Source organism: Canis lupus, chromosome 11 (genome assembly GCF_003254725.2).
Source record: "Canis lupus dingo isolate Sandy chromosome 11, ASM325472v2, whole genome shotgun sequence".
Classification (NCBI taxonomy): Eukaryota; Metazoa; Chordata; class Mammalia; order Carnivora; family Canidae; genus Canis; species Canis lupus.
Genome location: NC_064253.1, coordinates 22,982,453 through 22,998,038, shown reverse-complemented (window position 1 = coordinate 22,998,038; position 15,586 = coordinate 22,982,453). Strand labels below are relative to the sequence as shown.

At 40.2% G+C, this 15,586-nt stretch overlaps 1 protein-coding gene across 18 annotated transcripts in view; it reads right to left on the bottom strand.

Annotated features, from left to right (window-relative positions):
- The window catches only part of LOC112650348 (uncharacterized), a 165,118-nt gene that overhangs the window by 85,838 nt on the left and 63,694 nt on the right, over positions 1 to 15,586 (bottom strand). For 6 of the 18 annotated variants that reach the window (XR_007400955.1, XR_007400963.1, XR_007400965.1 and 3 more), the window contains exon 1: positions 13,972 to 14,139. The exons of 4 other annotated variants lie outside the window; for them this stretch is intronic. The gene's annotated coding sequence lies outside the window, so the exon portion shown is untranslated. Of the gene's footprint in view, positions 1 to 13,971; positions 14,140 to 15,586 lie in introns of those variants that run through there. 8 more of the 18 variants (XR_007400962.1, XR_007400964.1, XR_007400966.1 and 5 more) reach the window with 4 other exon arrangements.

The following is a 15,586-nucleotide window of genomic DNA, read 5'->3' as shown; positions in this document are numbered from 1 at the left end:
CTTTGCTCTTAGTGGTTGAATCAACCTCATTAGGAAAAGTTCCCCATTTTGTCCTCAAGGTTTTAACCACTTTCTAGTGGTAACTCCAGTGAGCAAGGCCACAGCTGAGATGCTGATGGTTGTTTGGGGGGTATTTCAGGCCCAGCGAATAATTACGTGAACAAAATAACACAAAGTAGTTGCCAACAGCTATTAGCCCTGTGAAAAATAACAATGGAAAACTCAGTTGACTGGCTATCAAAGGGCCCTTATGGAAAGGAGGAAACCAGCTGTGGTTTAACATCTGTAAACTCAAAACACAATGCTAAAAAAGCGAACAGCCAAAGGAAAAACTGTCCACAAGTCTTTGCCTTTGGAATTATATTGAAGCTCCCGTACATCACTTAATTGGCCAAGAGCTGGTTTCATTCAAAACTGGAGTGCACCTGAGCAGTACAGAGGAGGCCTTGCCGAGACTTTGGCTGTTTCTGGATGGTGACAGAGTAGGAGACAGGAAACTTATTCCCATAGCCCCCAAATACACTCCCCCTGCAGAAACTGCACTCTGGTGAGGGAATATCTTCCCCTGTGGGTATTCCAGCCCTTTCTGTTAACAGTGATGGCAAGGGAAGACCCTGGTGAAAGCCACCTCCCCGAAGGTGAAATCAGCACTGGGTGACGGCCTCATCATTGACTCACACCTGCAAAGGTGGCCTCCCAGGAGTGAGGATGAGCAGGAAAATGGTCTTCATTTCACCCTCTGGTCTCCTGGGAAATGCCTCATGTGTTGTGCAAAGAGCATGGCTTTCAAATCACACAGACCTGAGTCTGACTCAGAGTTCCATCATCCATTAGCTGGGTGGCCTTGAGGAGGTGACTTAACCTCTCTGAGCCTTAGTTTCTTCATCTGCATTGCAGGGCAAGGTAAATTCTAGAGATAATGAATAAAAAGCCTCCAGTATTGTGGCAGCTATGTACAACAAATGCTGGCTTTTTCAAGAATAGTAGCAGGTGACACTGCCTCTGGAAGACTAGCCACCTGTATACCCGACATTCATGAGATATCACTATCAACTCCAAATCTGCACTTGGGTCAGATACAGCACTGTCCCTAATGCCCACAGCTCAAATTATCTGCTTTGCAAAGTGAGACTTAGAATCTTAGCTGCCTGTGTCATCTTCTACCACCTTCTACCACAAATGCCAGATTCCTACCACATCAGACTTCTCCTGAGCACGCCCTGCTTAGCTGGGACACCGTGAAACCCTTTACTAAGGCTGGTCCTCTGCTTGGGATTTTTTTTTTCACCATCTGCCCTTGTTGAAATTCCATGTGTCTTCCAAAATCTGTGTCATGAATGGTCTTCCCTGAAAAGCCTTCCTTAGTCTCTTTGTTAGAACAACCACCTTGGCCTTCCACAGCACTGTCTTATGTGTACTATCAATTGCTTATCCTAAAGGCTCTCTGATATCAGTCCTCTGGCTCTAGTAGAGTATGGGCTCTTCCATTTATTATGAGTGGCTTTAGTCAAGTTACTTAATGCTCAAAACCTCAGTCTTCTCATCTGTAAAATGAGAGGTTAGTCATGACGCCAAACACATTGTTGCTGGAAGCATTAAACATTTTTATGCAGGTGAAGGTACCTGGCACATATATTAGTCCAGAAATGTTGCTCGCTACTCTGAAAACCTGTGAGTAAATCAGTTCACTGGCTCACCAGCCTGGAAGCTCTCCAAGGCCAAGAACTAGATCACCTCCACAGAAAAAAAGAAAACATGGTTCCTGGAATGAGCAGATGCTCCATGAATGTTGGCTGAATAGGATTTCCCTTGGGAGAGCTAACCCTTTGAAGGCTGAGACCACATCTGTCCCGACCCCTCTACATAGTGCTAAAATGGGGACAGAAGGCAAGTCAGCCCTTCATCAGCAGTGCAGCAGAATGATGCCCATGGGAGGCAGATTGTAATGGGAGGTGCCCTCCTCTATAGAGAAGCACCCTTTGCCCCATCAGCATCCTGAAAGTTCTCTCCAGTATCACCCTCTGCCTTCCACAGCCAGGAAGGATCCACTATTGTTCCAGTCCCACTTCTAGCTTGAAGGTTCTTCACGTAGGAGCAGGTGAGAGACATTCTGAAGTGGTCATTGTAAAAGAGGCTAGAAATTCAGCTTGGTCACATCCTCCAGGGCCTCTGTGTTTAGCCCCACATGGGGCAGGGCCATAAATGACCAAGGAACTGGGTTTCATTCTCATGGAGGCTGCAGCTGTTCTTGGCTTTTCCCCACTGCCCGTCGGGAAACAACACAGAAATATAATTGAGCAGCTGTGGCTGTAAAAAGAACCTGCTTCAGAACAATACATTGCGTCCAGCAAGTATGTGTTACAAGCCTGTGATGGAACAGCTAATTCATGTGATAGATGAGTCCATGCTGTGTACCCCCACACTGCTCTCTGTCCACTTCCTTGCCTGTTGTGTCATGGGTTCAGGACTTGATATGCCATTCCCTCTAGCTCCCATGGCCCTGGATCCCTCCAGTGGAGTCTGTATATGAGGCAGTCTCTCAATGCCATCGTAGAGGTCATAAAAGATGTGGATGCCATCTGTGCTCCCTGCTCTTTTCTCTCTACTCTTGAGCAAGTGCACATCAGATGCTATATCTGCATCATCAGGACTTGCCAATAGAGTTTCATCCCATCCTCAGCCCTTCTTATGTCCAGATCCACTTGCTATGGATATAGCCAGGTTTGGCCAAACCATGCTTGCACACGTGTTGTTTTGAAAGATTAGCACAGAATCCAAAACAATATTTCTCTTGGGTTCCTCTTCCAAGCCAACAGAGAAAGAAAAGTTTCCAAAAAAATAACACATTATTAACCAATGAATAAGAGCCAAGAAAACAATGTGGCCAGTATATTTATTCCAAACAGCTTGTTTAGAATGCAAATTGCAAATATATTTAATTCTACCAGGCACTCTGGAGAACCATGCTAAAGACCTTTTATAGCCAGCAGAGCCAAGAAAGTCACCTTAAGTGGTTTGGTCCTGCTTGCTGGTCAGGGACTGCCTAACACTAGTTACTTTTGGGTTCTCCTGCATCAGGAGAACTTGATCGGTGCCAAAGGCTCACTCTGAGAGTCCTGCTACCTCCCACACCTCCTGCTTGAGAGCAACTTCCTTCATCTCATGCCTTGGTCTTGAAAATGGCCATCTGGCCAGAGTCCGCAGCACCATCAAGAAGTTTCCCTCTAAACAAAGGTGACTGGCTGGTGAGAAGAAAAAATAAAAGCCACGATGACAGCCTCTATTAATGGATGTCAAAACTAACCCCCAAGTGTGTGAAAGTCCAAATCAATTTGATTTATGAACACTAAGCAAACTTTCCAGTAGGTTTGGCATATCCACAGCACTAGAGAAAGGCCTTAATTATACTGCCTCCGCTCATTAAATAGATAAGATCTTAGCAGAGACAAGCTATGTTTTGTTTTAAAAAAAAAAAATGTAAATCCATCTGGCTCCATATTTATAGTCGTCAATAGCCTGAAGCCATGTGAAATGCCCAAAGTTTTCATCTTCCCAGATCTGGGGGTGGAACAGAAGTGAGACATCAACATGAGAGCTCTGAGGCTGGCAGGATGGTGATGACGGTGATGTACTGGAGCATTCCTGTCTCTACAGAGCCCCAGAGCCAAACACTGCACATGAACTAGATGAGATGCCAAAGCATAAAAAGCCAAAGGAAGAAACAGCCCTGGAGTTTATCACAGAAATGTGTCTCTTGGGCAATCAATGGAAACAAGATTTATACTCTTAATGGTTCAGCTGACCCCTCTTCCATCCCAGAAAGGACCAATGCTCTCTGGGCACAAGCATCTGGGTGTCCTAGGGCTTCTCAGTGAGGTCATCCCAAATACCAACTAGAGAGTCAATTGGTACTGATGGAAAACTACTGTGTGGGCAAGAGTTCCAGCACCCATGGGGAGCCTATTATTGTTCAAGTGAAAGTGACTTGGAGGAAATATTGCTCTCTATTGACTCTCACCCAGCAGAACCCCCACACCTTAAATCAGGACTTAGAGCAAGAGCAAGCATATGAAACTCAGGGAAGTTCCCTTACAAAGGACCCTCAGTCCTTGGACTTCTTTGCTTCCCTCTTTTTTTCCTCTATCATTCATCCAAATGTTTTAAATATCTTATAAAACATTTCTAAATTTATATCTCCATGACAGGCCTCTTCCTTGAATCCTAGATTTTAAATTCAACTGTCAACTTGACATCTCAAATTTAATATGTCTCAAAGTAAGCTTCTGATCAACTGATTTTATATATGGACCTTGTGCTCCATTATGTTGAAAAAATCATTTCTTAATTCTAATATTTTTCCCCATAGGTTTTTAAGGGTTTTCTACATACAATATCATGTTATTTGTAAACAAAGATAGTTCTAGTTCTTTTTAAAAAAAAATTTTATGCCTTTCATTTTTTTTCTTGCATTATCTCACTGGCTAGAAGCTCCAGTACGATGTTGAACAGAAGTGATGAGAATGGACATCCCTGTCTTGTTCTGATTTTAAGAGAAAAGTATTCAGTCTTTAATGAGAGGATATGATGTTACCTATAGGTTTTTCACAGATGCTATTTATCAGGTTGAAAAAGTTCCTTTCTATGCCTAGTTTTCTGAGAATTTTGATTAAAAATGGGTGTTAAATTTTTGTCAAATTCTCTTGCTATATTTATTGAAATGATCATATGGTTTTTGTCCTTAGTTCTTTTAATATACTAAGTTACAACAATCAATTTCTAAATGCTAAACAAAGCTTAAATTTCTGAAATAAATCTCAATTGGTCATAATATATAATTACTTTGTATTTATTTCTGGATTCAATTTCCTTATTTTTGTTAAGGTTTTTTTCTGTTTGGCTATGTCAGAAAAATATTAATCTTTAGTTTCTTCTTTCATGATATTTTGTCATGTTTTAGTATCAAAGTTATGTTGGCTCTATAAAACAAGTTGGGAACATTTCCTCCCCTATTTGCTGAAATAGTGTTACATCAGTATTACATCTTTGCTGAATGTTTGATTGAATTCACCTGTGAAGCTACCTGACCAGCAGTTTTGTTAGTAGAATGGTTTTTTTTTATTATGAATTTAATTTCTTTAATGGATATAAAACTGTTTAGATTTTCGATTTCTTTTTTAGTTCATTTAATAAGTTGTGTTTTGCAAGAAACCAGTACATTGTATCTACACTGTCATTGGCATAAAGTTGTTATGTTCCCTTGTTATCCTTTCAATAAATGTAGGATTTATAGTGGGCTTGTTCTTTCATTCCTGATAGTGGTAATTTGTGTCTTTTCTTTTTTTTCTTATTCAATCTTTCCAGAAGTTTATCAAATTTAAAAATCTTTCTATGGTGCCAACTTTGAGCTTTGTTAATTTTCTGTTGTTATGCTACTGTTTTCTATTGCATTGATTTCTTTTCTTACCTTTATTGTGTCTTTCCTTGTATTTACTTTGTGTTTAAATTGCTCACCTTTTCCCAGCTTCTTGAGGTGGAAGTTTTTGTCAATGATTTTAAACTTTTCTTATAAACATTTAAAGGTATAATTTTTCCACTACTGCATTAACTGTATCCCAAAAAATTTAATATGCTGTTTTCATTATAATTTCATTTTAGGTATTTCAAATTTCCAAAAAAAAAAAAAAGAGAGAAATATCTCTAATTTCCCAAGGAGTTTCACCCTGGAAATGGGTTCAAAACTATCTCTTAGAACATACTTCAATTGTTTGGGGGTTTCCTAGATATTTTACTACTATTGATTTCTAATGTTTTTTTAGAGAACATACTCTATAATTTTAGTCCTTTGAAATTCAGTATTTTAAAATTATTATATGGGTCTGCAAATGGTCTAACTTTTCAACATTCCTTGTGCATTTGAAAAGAATGTTAATTCTTCAACTCTTGAGTGTAGTTTTCTGTGTCAATTTAGTTGGTTGACCCTGTCCAAGTCTTCCATATCCCTACTGATTGTGAATTTCTCTATTTTTCTTTTTAGTTCTGTCAGTTTTGCCTCAAATATTTTGAAATTTGATTATAAGAAGCATATTCATTTATAACTGTATGTCTCCCTTGTGAATTAATATTTCTATGATTTTTGAAACATCCCTACCATGCCTGATAATACTCCTTTACCATGAAGTCCATTTTGCCTAAAGTTGGTAGAACCACACCAGCTTTCTTCTACTTATTGTTTTCATGGTATCTTTTCTATCCTTTACTTTCAATTTATCTGTGCCTTTATATTTAAAATGCATCTGCTATACACAGCATATAGTTTGGTCTTGCTTTTCTATTCAGTCTGATCATCTCTGCCTTTTAGTCTACGTTCATGAAGTACAATTCTTTATATGTGTAGGTGTAAGCCTACCACTTTGCAACTTGTTTTCAATTTGTCCCTTCTGTTTATTCTCATTGTTTTATTATGCCTCTGCTTCTCCACTTCTGGCTTATTTTGAGCTAATCAAATATCTTTTTAGCTTTCAGTTTTATATCCTTAATTAAATTTTTATCTTTTGTTTTATATTTTAATGATTGCTGTAGAGATTACAATATGCATCATATCTATATGAGATGTTGGATGTTAATTAAATCTACTGGCAGTCATTTAGAATCATTTCAAATATGGTTATCATTTCATATATGTAAACTGAATCATCAGTACCTTAAACAGTGATGTCAATTATTTCTCAAGAAAGCTGGGGGGAAATGCATCTTCACTCATTAGAGTCTACTTAAAATTAACATTTTACTATATTACAAAACATAAGAGCCCCATAAAAATATCATCTTACTTCCCGTTCTTTGGGCTACTTTTGTCATGTATTTTCCTTCTACATATATTATAAAATCTTACAACTAAATGTTATCATTTTTCTTTTAACTAGTCAAGTATAGTTTAAATATTTTAAAAGAAAAAAGGAAAGAAAGTCTTTTATACTTACCTGCATATTAACCTTTTCTCTCAGCTTTTGTTTATCCGGAAGTTTCTTTATTCCACCCTTATTTTTTAAGGATAATTTTGCTAGATACCAGATATTGAACACACCAAACAGAAGAACACAATCTTAAACATAAATGACTTCAATTTCTTTCAAATTTCTGCTCATTCTCTCTCTCTCTCTCTCCCTCCCTCCCTCCTTCCCTCAAATAAATAAATAAGTAAATAACCTTTTTTAAAAAAAGTTAATTGTGCTTGGAGAATGCTGAACTTCTTGGATCTGAAGTTGATGACTTCCAATAAACCTAGGATATTTCTGGTCATTATTTCTTAAAGTATTTTTCTGTCCCATTCTCTCTATCATACCTTTATAGGTCTCCAATTACCCTTACATTAAACTGCTTACTTTTATTCCATAGGTAAGCAAGTTTGTCAGTTTGCATAGTCTTTCTTCTCTCTATTCTTCAGATTGAATCATTTTTGTTCTCTCTTCCAGTTCACTGACCCTTTCTTCTGGAGTCTCTGATCTAATATTAATCCAATTCAGGGAATTTTTCACTGACATGGGGAGCCCAGGTGGCTCAACGGTTTAGTGCTGCCTTCAGCCCAGGGCCTGACCCTGGAGACCAGGGATCGAGTCCCACATCAGGCTCCCTGCATGGAACCTGCTTCTCCCTCTGCCTGTATCTCTGCCTCTCTCTCTCTCTCTATGTCTCTCATGCATAAATAAATAAAATCTTTTAAAAAAATATCTTTCGTCCTATTCCTAGGGATTTAGTATTTATGCCTCCAGTAGCATGACTCAGCACATGATACACAATCCATTGTATACAATCCAGTAACAAAATGAGCACAGCTACATTTATTTGTAATTAACTTCCTTTATAGCTTTGGTTAAAGCCTTGTTACTCAGTGTATGGTCTGGACCTGTAATAACACACCACCTGAGTACTAGTTACAAAAGAAGACCCTCAAGCTCCACCCTAGATCTAGCAACTAATCTTAAGATTCTCACATGATTTGTTTGCACATTAAAAGTTAAGAAGTATTTTCATAAAGTACTTGGTTATTCTGCAAGAAATATGGAATTTTGGTCATTTCTCCAATGACTGGTATTTGCTTCACTTAGAGCAAATTTACATACCTCTGCTCTTTTGGGTTTGTTTGTTTTGATACCAAAGTATAATGCAATCTTTAAAAAAAAAAGCATTCTAAATGCCAATGAAACTTCATATGTAGCACCAAAATGTATAAAACTTCATAACTCAATGAAGTGAAAATATGAACAGCTAAGACTAAGTTTTCACATGTATAGATGATGACATGTCATGACTGCTCTCTGGCTGACAGAAACTACACCATGCCATTAATTTCAGAGAAGTTAAAATATGAAAAAATTAAAATATGAAAAACAGAAAATGTGCACCTTAAAATTGATGAAATGGAGCAAGTTATGAAAAATATATTCATTCTTTATGTAGATTTAGGCTTTTCTGGAACTAGAAATCAAGGTACTTGGTTACAACACCAAATACAATCAAAATATCCTTTGCAGTACCTGTCATTGTGACCTACCTATTCAGTAGACAGTCTACAAGTGGTTTCTCTAAAATTGAGAGGAGGTTGAGGATGCTGCTTTAACTAAGGACAGGGAGTTGAGACCTCTCACCCACTTCATAATCACAGTTTCTATTGCTTGTGAAAGGAATTCTCTTTGCTTTGCTGCATACCAGACTTGTCAGCACTCACATTTCTCTCCTGATGGAGAAACATGTGATGAAAAAACACTTTTGCCAAAAGAGACTCCTCCTGGATTAAATCAAATTGCTGTACTCCTTACCCTGATCTTTGGCATGAAAAAATTAATGAGTTAGGAACCATGAGTAAGAGAACTCCCCCCAAATTTTTCACCCAACTATCCCTAAATGGTTGCAGAGGCTTGAGGTCCTTAAGTTCTTCTTTGGGTCCCCATGTGCTTGGTAAGTTTTCCTTTTCAAAAAGTGGCAGGAGAAGGCAATAAGGGAAGGAAAGGGGAAGAGTGGGGGAGAGGGAGGGAGGGAGAGGGAATGAATTTATCTGGAGCCCTGGGAATCCTGTAGCATTTGCTTCTTCACATAGCTTTCTTTGCTGTTTCAACTCCAACAGGAGGATATGGTTTCATATGGGCAGAACTAAGCCAAACATTTGGGTTGTATTGGTTACTTTGCCAGCTCATAACCAGCATGTGATAGAAAGTTTACTTCTTGGTTATTTGGGTTGACCACACTGATGATAAATTACAAATTCTGAAGGTCAGAGATGAGATCAGTTCAACTCACCCTGTATCAACTCCAAATCCACGTGGCTGATCTTTGGCATGAAAACATCGCCAGTCAATAAAGATACATGAGTAACTATGTCTGTTAAGAGGAGATGGCTCTTAAAAGTTGTCTTTCCTATTTTTCGCTCCTAGTCCCAATGGATGCTCACTCTTCCTCACTCTCTTTCTCTCTACACTGAGGCAGTACAGAACTTGGAAAATTCTTCCTCCATCCCATGGGAAGCAGACCACACTTCAAAAGAGATGTACAACATGGTCTGGCTTGACTAGTAACAGCCCACATGTTTCCTGGTATGTGAATATGGTATTGCTCAACCTCAAGGGTAATGGAAGTTGAAACTTGGCACCAGAGTCCAACATCTAAAGACTATTGGCTACTGTGCGTGCAGTTGCTACAGAGGATGTTTCTAATACGAGAACTATGGGTTTGTTCCATTCCACATGCTGAGCTATTGATCAGATTAACAATGGCACTGTTAAATTTCCTGTCACTGAAACATGGAAAGATTCCTACAGACATGTGTGTGACAGAAGTTGCCCAAAGCTTCCCATGGAAAGTGCTCTCTGCCCTAAAGAAGTCAGCCATACTAATTGATCCCTTTCCATAACATGGAAACCAAACAGCAAACATGCTGTTTCCACCAGAAACAGCAAACCACAAGCCCTACAGCAATTCACAGATGACTGCCATTGAGACTTAAAATTTAATGTCATCTTCTTTGACCATCGAGTCAAAAGTGACCTTTCTATAACCGGAAAGCCCCAGAGCACATTCCTGCCCCTCATCAGAACAAAGCACTTGAGAGTACTGACTGACCTGTTTCTCTCTCTCATTGAACACTCAGCACCTCAAAGAAGAGGCTGTCTCATTCATTACTTCCCTACAGTGCCCAGCACAAGGCGTGGCACCAAAGAGATTCTCTATTGTGTTTGTTGAATGAAATAAATTAGAAACATAATGTGCTAGATATGAGGTAACCTGTAGGGGGACAATCAGCAAGTCAGCAGAAGGTCGTTATCCAAGACCAGTGAGTAACAATTATTCTTTACTAGAACCATTCACCTCTAGTCCTAAAATCCAGCTTGCTTCTTAAATATCTGTAGAAATAGGAACCAGAAATTAGAGTTGGTGGGGTAGGGAGGGTATACTGGTTAATATGAAAGAATAACAGATTTGGGTTTGACATAATTTTCTAATATTTGCTTAAGGATGGATTTGTTTTGGCCTCACAAAAGGATGATATCTGTAAGACCCAAGACAGAAGGAAAGATGAATGGAATAAGCAACATCAAGAGGTAATGAGTTTCCTGTCACAAGAGGTATTTCATTAAAGGCAATGATGTGCAGGGTCTGGCTTGTACTTCCTTGAGAAAGCTGACTGTAAGTATCTTCCCAGCTTTGGGTTCAAAGATGTTGTTCTTGATAGCTTGAAATCAGCCATGGTGGGAATATTTACACTAAGTACAAACCAAGACTTTTAAATTTTCCCCAGAGAGCCAGTTGTTAAACATTTATCAGCATACCACCGATTAAAGGTCCAATGACTGATATTGAGGATATTTATATATGAAATCCTGCACAGAAACATAGTTGGCAAGATAACCTTTCAGGCCTCCACCAGCACCAAGTTATTTGAAGCATCTCTTGTCCCATCTGAAGAGACCTCACACTTAGGATGCTTGTCATCATTGTTGGCCCCATCACCAAGGTTCCCAGGCCTGGTTACCTCACCCGTTTACCTGTTTAAACTTATATGGACTTAGCAAGAGGTCTGCTTCCCCAACACTAACACCACTAGATCCCAGCTCAATTTACACAGATTCATCACTTGACAGGAAGCCTGCTCAGAGTCCTGCTTGGAATAATGTCCTGCTTTACAGCATGAGAGTTTTTCCGAAGCTCCACCATAGATGTGGAGCAGCCCTGGACTCCATGAACAGGCAGAGGCTGAAGAGCAGGGTCACAGCCACTAGCATTTTCCTGCAGACAGTGTGTGCTTTCTGAGGTCTGCCCCAGGGATCCCATCCTCATGAGCTACAGAGTCACATGGAGCCACCAGGAGGGAAGGACAGCTACTGGAGTCATAGGAGATACAGATGAAGGTAGTTAACAGTTGTCACAAAACAAAAGCTGCAGCAATGGCAGCACTTAGTGCATGGGATGCTTGGCTTCCTCCCATGAATAAGAAATTCATCTGCCTTCAGCTCTCTTGGTCCTCAAAGCCCCAACAGACAGAGAAATCCCTCAGGCACATGTGGCCATTAGCTTTCTCCTTTCCATGACACACAACATAGGCCTGACTTGCAGTTGTGACTTAAAAAGTATTCTCTTGAATGAGCAACCACTCTCAGCCTTGAGTCTTTCAGACTACATCTCTTTCAGAGGACTGAAACAGGACCATCTCCTCTAGAAGGCCTTCTCTGACCCAGATATTAAGCATGCTACCAATCCTGGACTGAACCCTAAATCACTCCTTTCTCTTCTCAAAAACTCCCCCAGTGCAAGTTAGCCCATGAAGATCCCTATGTGGACTTGTCTTGGCTTCCTATGGGTCTTGTTTCTTCAAGGAGATCATGAACTCCTTAATGGCAGAACCCAAGCTTCCGCTTTCTTTAGTGTCCTTCTGTGGTATCTAGCTCAATCAGGAGTCTCACGGTCCCATGATCATTGGTCATTGGCTAGGATCACCAATAACTGGATCATAGATCAGCTCTAGAAGATATTCCATCTCTCTCTCTCTTTTTATTGCTTCTCTTGTTCTTTGCCTTTGCAGGTACACTGGGTTGCAGACTGGACTCTATGCCAGCAATGTCTCTCCAGAGGGTAACAGAAATGGTAGCCACATCCCTAATGAGGGGGCAGCAGAGCCCACAGGCTAAGCACATCCAGCACTCCCTCATGATGCAGGTGTCACAGAGTTGGCCCTGCCTTCCTACTTTGTTCTTGAAGAGAAAATTGAACTGAGTAAAAGACAGTCATGGGCAAAGTACCTCCGCAGAACAGAAACAAAAATAGCATGAAGCACTTGGCCTTCCCCAATTCTAACTTGGTCTCAGAAAAGAACTCAAACTTGGAGAGAAATGGGTGTACTTTCCCTGAGAGAATTCAGAAGTCATATGGGGAATATGTCAGCCATTTGCCAACTTCAGACTTAAATTAAGTTTAAAATTTTTTTTAGATCTCACAATGTTAATGCAGATTCCAAAACTGAACAAGATACTCACTACTTCATTGTACAAAAATCTAAATCCAGGAGAATCAGTTTTTATTGCCGATTCCAATCTTAGCACCGTGAGAGCTGATTCGTTTTGTTCAAATAAATACTATGATTGAATCATCCTCACATCTACATGTCTGTCTCAGTCTGCTTGGGCTGCCATTAAAAAAACACCACAGATTGGGTGGCTTAAGCAACAGCAATTTATTTTTTCACAGTTCTGGAGGTTGGAAGCTAGAGATCAGGGTAGCAGCATGGTTGGGTTCTGGTGAGAGCCCTCTTCCTGGCTTGCAGATGGCCACCTTCTTGCTGTGTCCTCACATGGCCTTTCCTCAGTGTGTGTGCATGGAGGGAACTCTCTTTGCCACTCTTCCTCTTCTTTTAAGGCCACCAACTGTATAAGAATAGGACCTCTCCCTTATGACCTGATTTAACCTTAATTACCTCCTAAAAGCCCTATCTCCAAGTGCAGTCACATTGGGGGATTATGAATGTGAGGGCTGCACAATCCAGTCTATACCCATGGCTGTGACAAGTTTTGCCACATCTCCAAGTTCTTCCAGACCACTCATCTTTCTCATAGGCATGTCTCTAATTAATACAACCCACTGTCTTACAAGAAACCTAAAGAAACCCTGCCCCAAACAAAACAAAACAAAAAAGAAAAAACCTAACTTCATCTAGTCTGTCATGTTCCCATTACTCGGATCAGTTCCCCCACCCCTCACAATCACCATTAAACCACAGAGATAATTACCCATCTGAGGGTTGCGATCCTCCCACATAACCTGAAGCCATTGCCGTTTGTCACAACAGATCATTTCCAGAACTCTGACAGCCAGCCCTGGAAGCAGGAAGAATGCTCATTTTTCTCACCCTGCCAGAGCTTCAGAAAGAACTTGGCTCAAAATAGATGCTATTGAAGCAGGAGACACATGAGGAGGTACACAGCCTATCAATACCTCAATGCAGGCCTCTCCTTGCCCTCCATTCTATTGACCACATGAGAGCCACTGCTGGAAGCTTTGTAATCCAAAACCATCAAGTATTCATGGAGCTGGCAACCACAAATAGAAAATGAATTGAATCGCTCTCTTTCAAATTAGGATAATGACATTGTCTGAGAAATGATGATTAAAAAAAAGTTCAAAATATTGGTTTGAATTTCCTTCCCACTATTCTTTCTGCTCAGACTCTTCTCTGTTTTTTCACAAGATTCCCCTCCCAGTGGCTTAGAGACCCTTGTGTTCGGTAACATGCTCCCAAGAATGAGAGGCCGAAGTTAACCCTGACTTTGTACATCATTATTTCCAGGACAGGAACTAGACTTTTCCTCCTTGTACCTCACAGTCCACCCTATGGACTTCAAAGTCTATCTTCTAGATATTCTTGAATGTGCCTCTCTTCTACACTCCCTCTACCCCTGCTTAAGTCCAAGCCACAATGTCTTCTCTCACCTGGGTACACACCTGCCTCCCATGAAGTCTCGATGCCCCTTGGTTCTCTTCTGTCATCCATCCACCACACGGAAACCTGAGCCATCCTTCTATGACACTAAGCTTCTTTGCCACTTTCCTGCATGAAACCTTTTAGTAGCTCCCCATGGCCTTCAGGGAAAAGCCTACACATTACAGTATGACATATGAGGCCTTCTGTGACCTGGTCACCCTGATAACTCATGATGTCCCCATGGACCAGGTCTCCAGAGGACACTGGAAAAGACTATCCAACCACAAGACATGTCACACTCAGGTTAGTCTTTCATCATAACCCTTGAGGGACAAGAACCACACAGGTAGAGAGCATCTTAAGAAATACAACATGTAGGCCCTTGTTTCTAGGCAGAAGGCATCTAAATCATAGCAGGGAGAAGGTTGGCATCATTTCAAAGACCTCTCCCTTCCCTGGGTCTGACTTCAAAGTCAGACTGTGGTTTAGATAAAGAGCAAAAATACCGTATGAGAGGTAATGCCCATTTATTTTTTTTTCTGATTTTCATTGTTTGCCTTTAATATTTTGCTACTGTTTTTGCTTAACAACCAAGAGAAGGACAGACAGACAACACATTAAAAAAATGCATAGAACTGGGGTGCCTGAGTGGTTCAGTTGGTTAAATGCCTGCCTTCCACTCTGGTGATGATCTGGGAGTCCAGGGATTGAGCCCCACATCTGGCTTCCTGCTCAGCAGGGAGTCTGTGTCTCCCTCTCCCTCTGCCCCCACTCATGCTCTCTCTCATTCTCTCAAATAAATAAAAAATCTTAAAAGTATAGAACTATAATTGTGAGTTAAGTTACTCTGCTATCTTATTTAATAAAAGTGGCCGATTTTCTTACGTTTACCTTTTAAGAAGAGCTGACAAACCTATGGCAGAAAAATTGCCTTATGACAAAATCATGTTTATGACTATTAATTATTTAAAGTTTTGTTTAAAAGATATGTTATAAAATTGTAAAAATGGGTGGTACAGGAGATCATGATATTTCAAAAGTCATATTTATTATTATTAGTAGTAATGCCCATTTAAAATCAATACTAATGATTGGATTGAGAAGCTCTTTAAATCATATGGCTGTTCTTCGCATGGGAGATAAAGCTCAAAGCAACCTCACAAGATGTTTTAAATGACTCATCCTCCAAGCAGATTTTCCTCTCTAGAGTGATCCATATCATTCATCTGTGATTACAGCTGTCATTTTACACAACATGAGAATGAGTTTGATGGCTGTGCTGATCTGAGGAGAGGTGAGGAGACAAGTCAAGGAGGACAAATTAGTCTGGAAAATCAGGCATTTTGGGGGTCACCCTTGAGTTTTTGCCTTTGAATTTGGTCTCCTGGAGCATTAAGTCAGCCTGAAATCTTTCTAAAATGAGAACCATTTAAGTGCCAGTCATACAGATCCATTCTTGAGCTGCCAAACAGATGGGAACCATGTAGAGATGAAAGGTTGTACGCATCTCAAAGGCACAAGGCACGGCTCCATCTCCATACCTTGGACACAGAAGTCACAGCATAACCTGAGCCCGCTTCCCCTGAAATTCGTCAGCTCATGAATGGAAATCCCACTACAAGG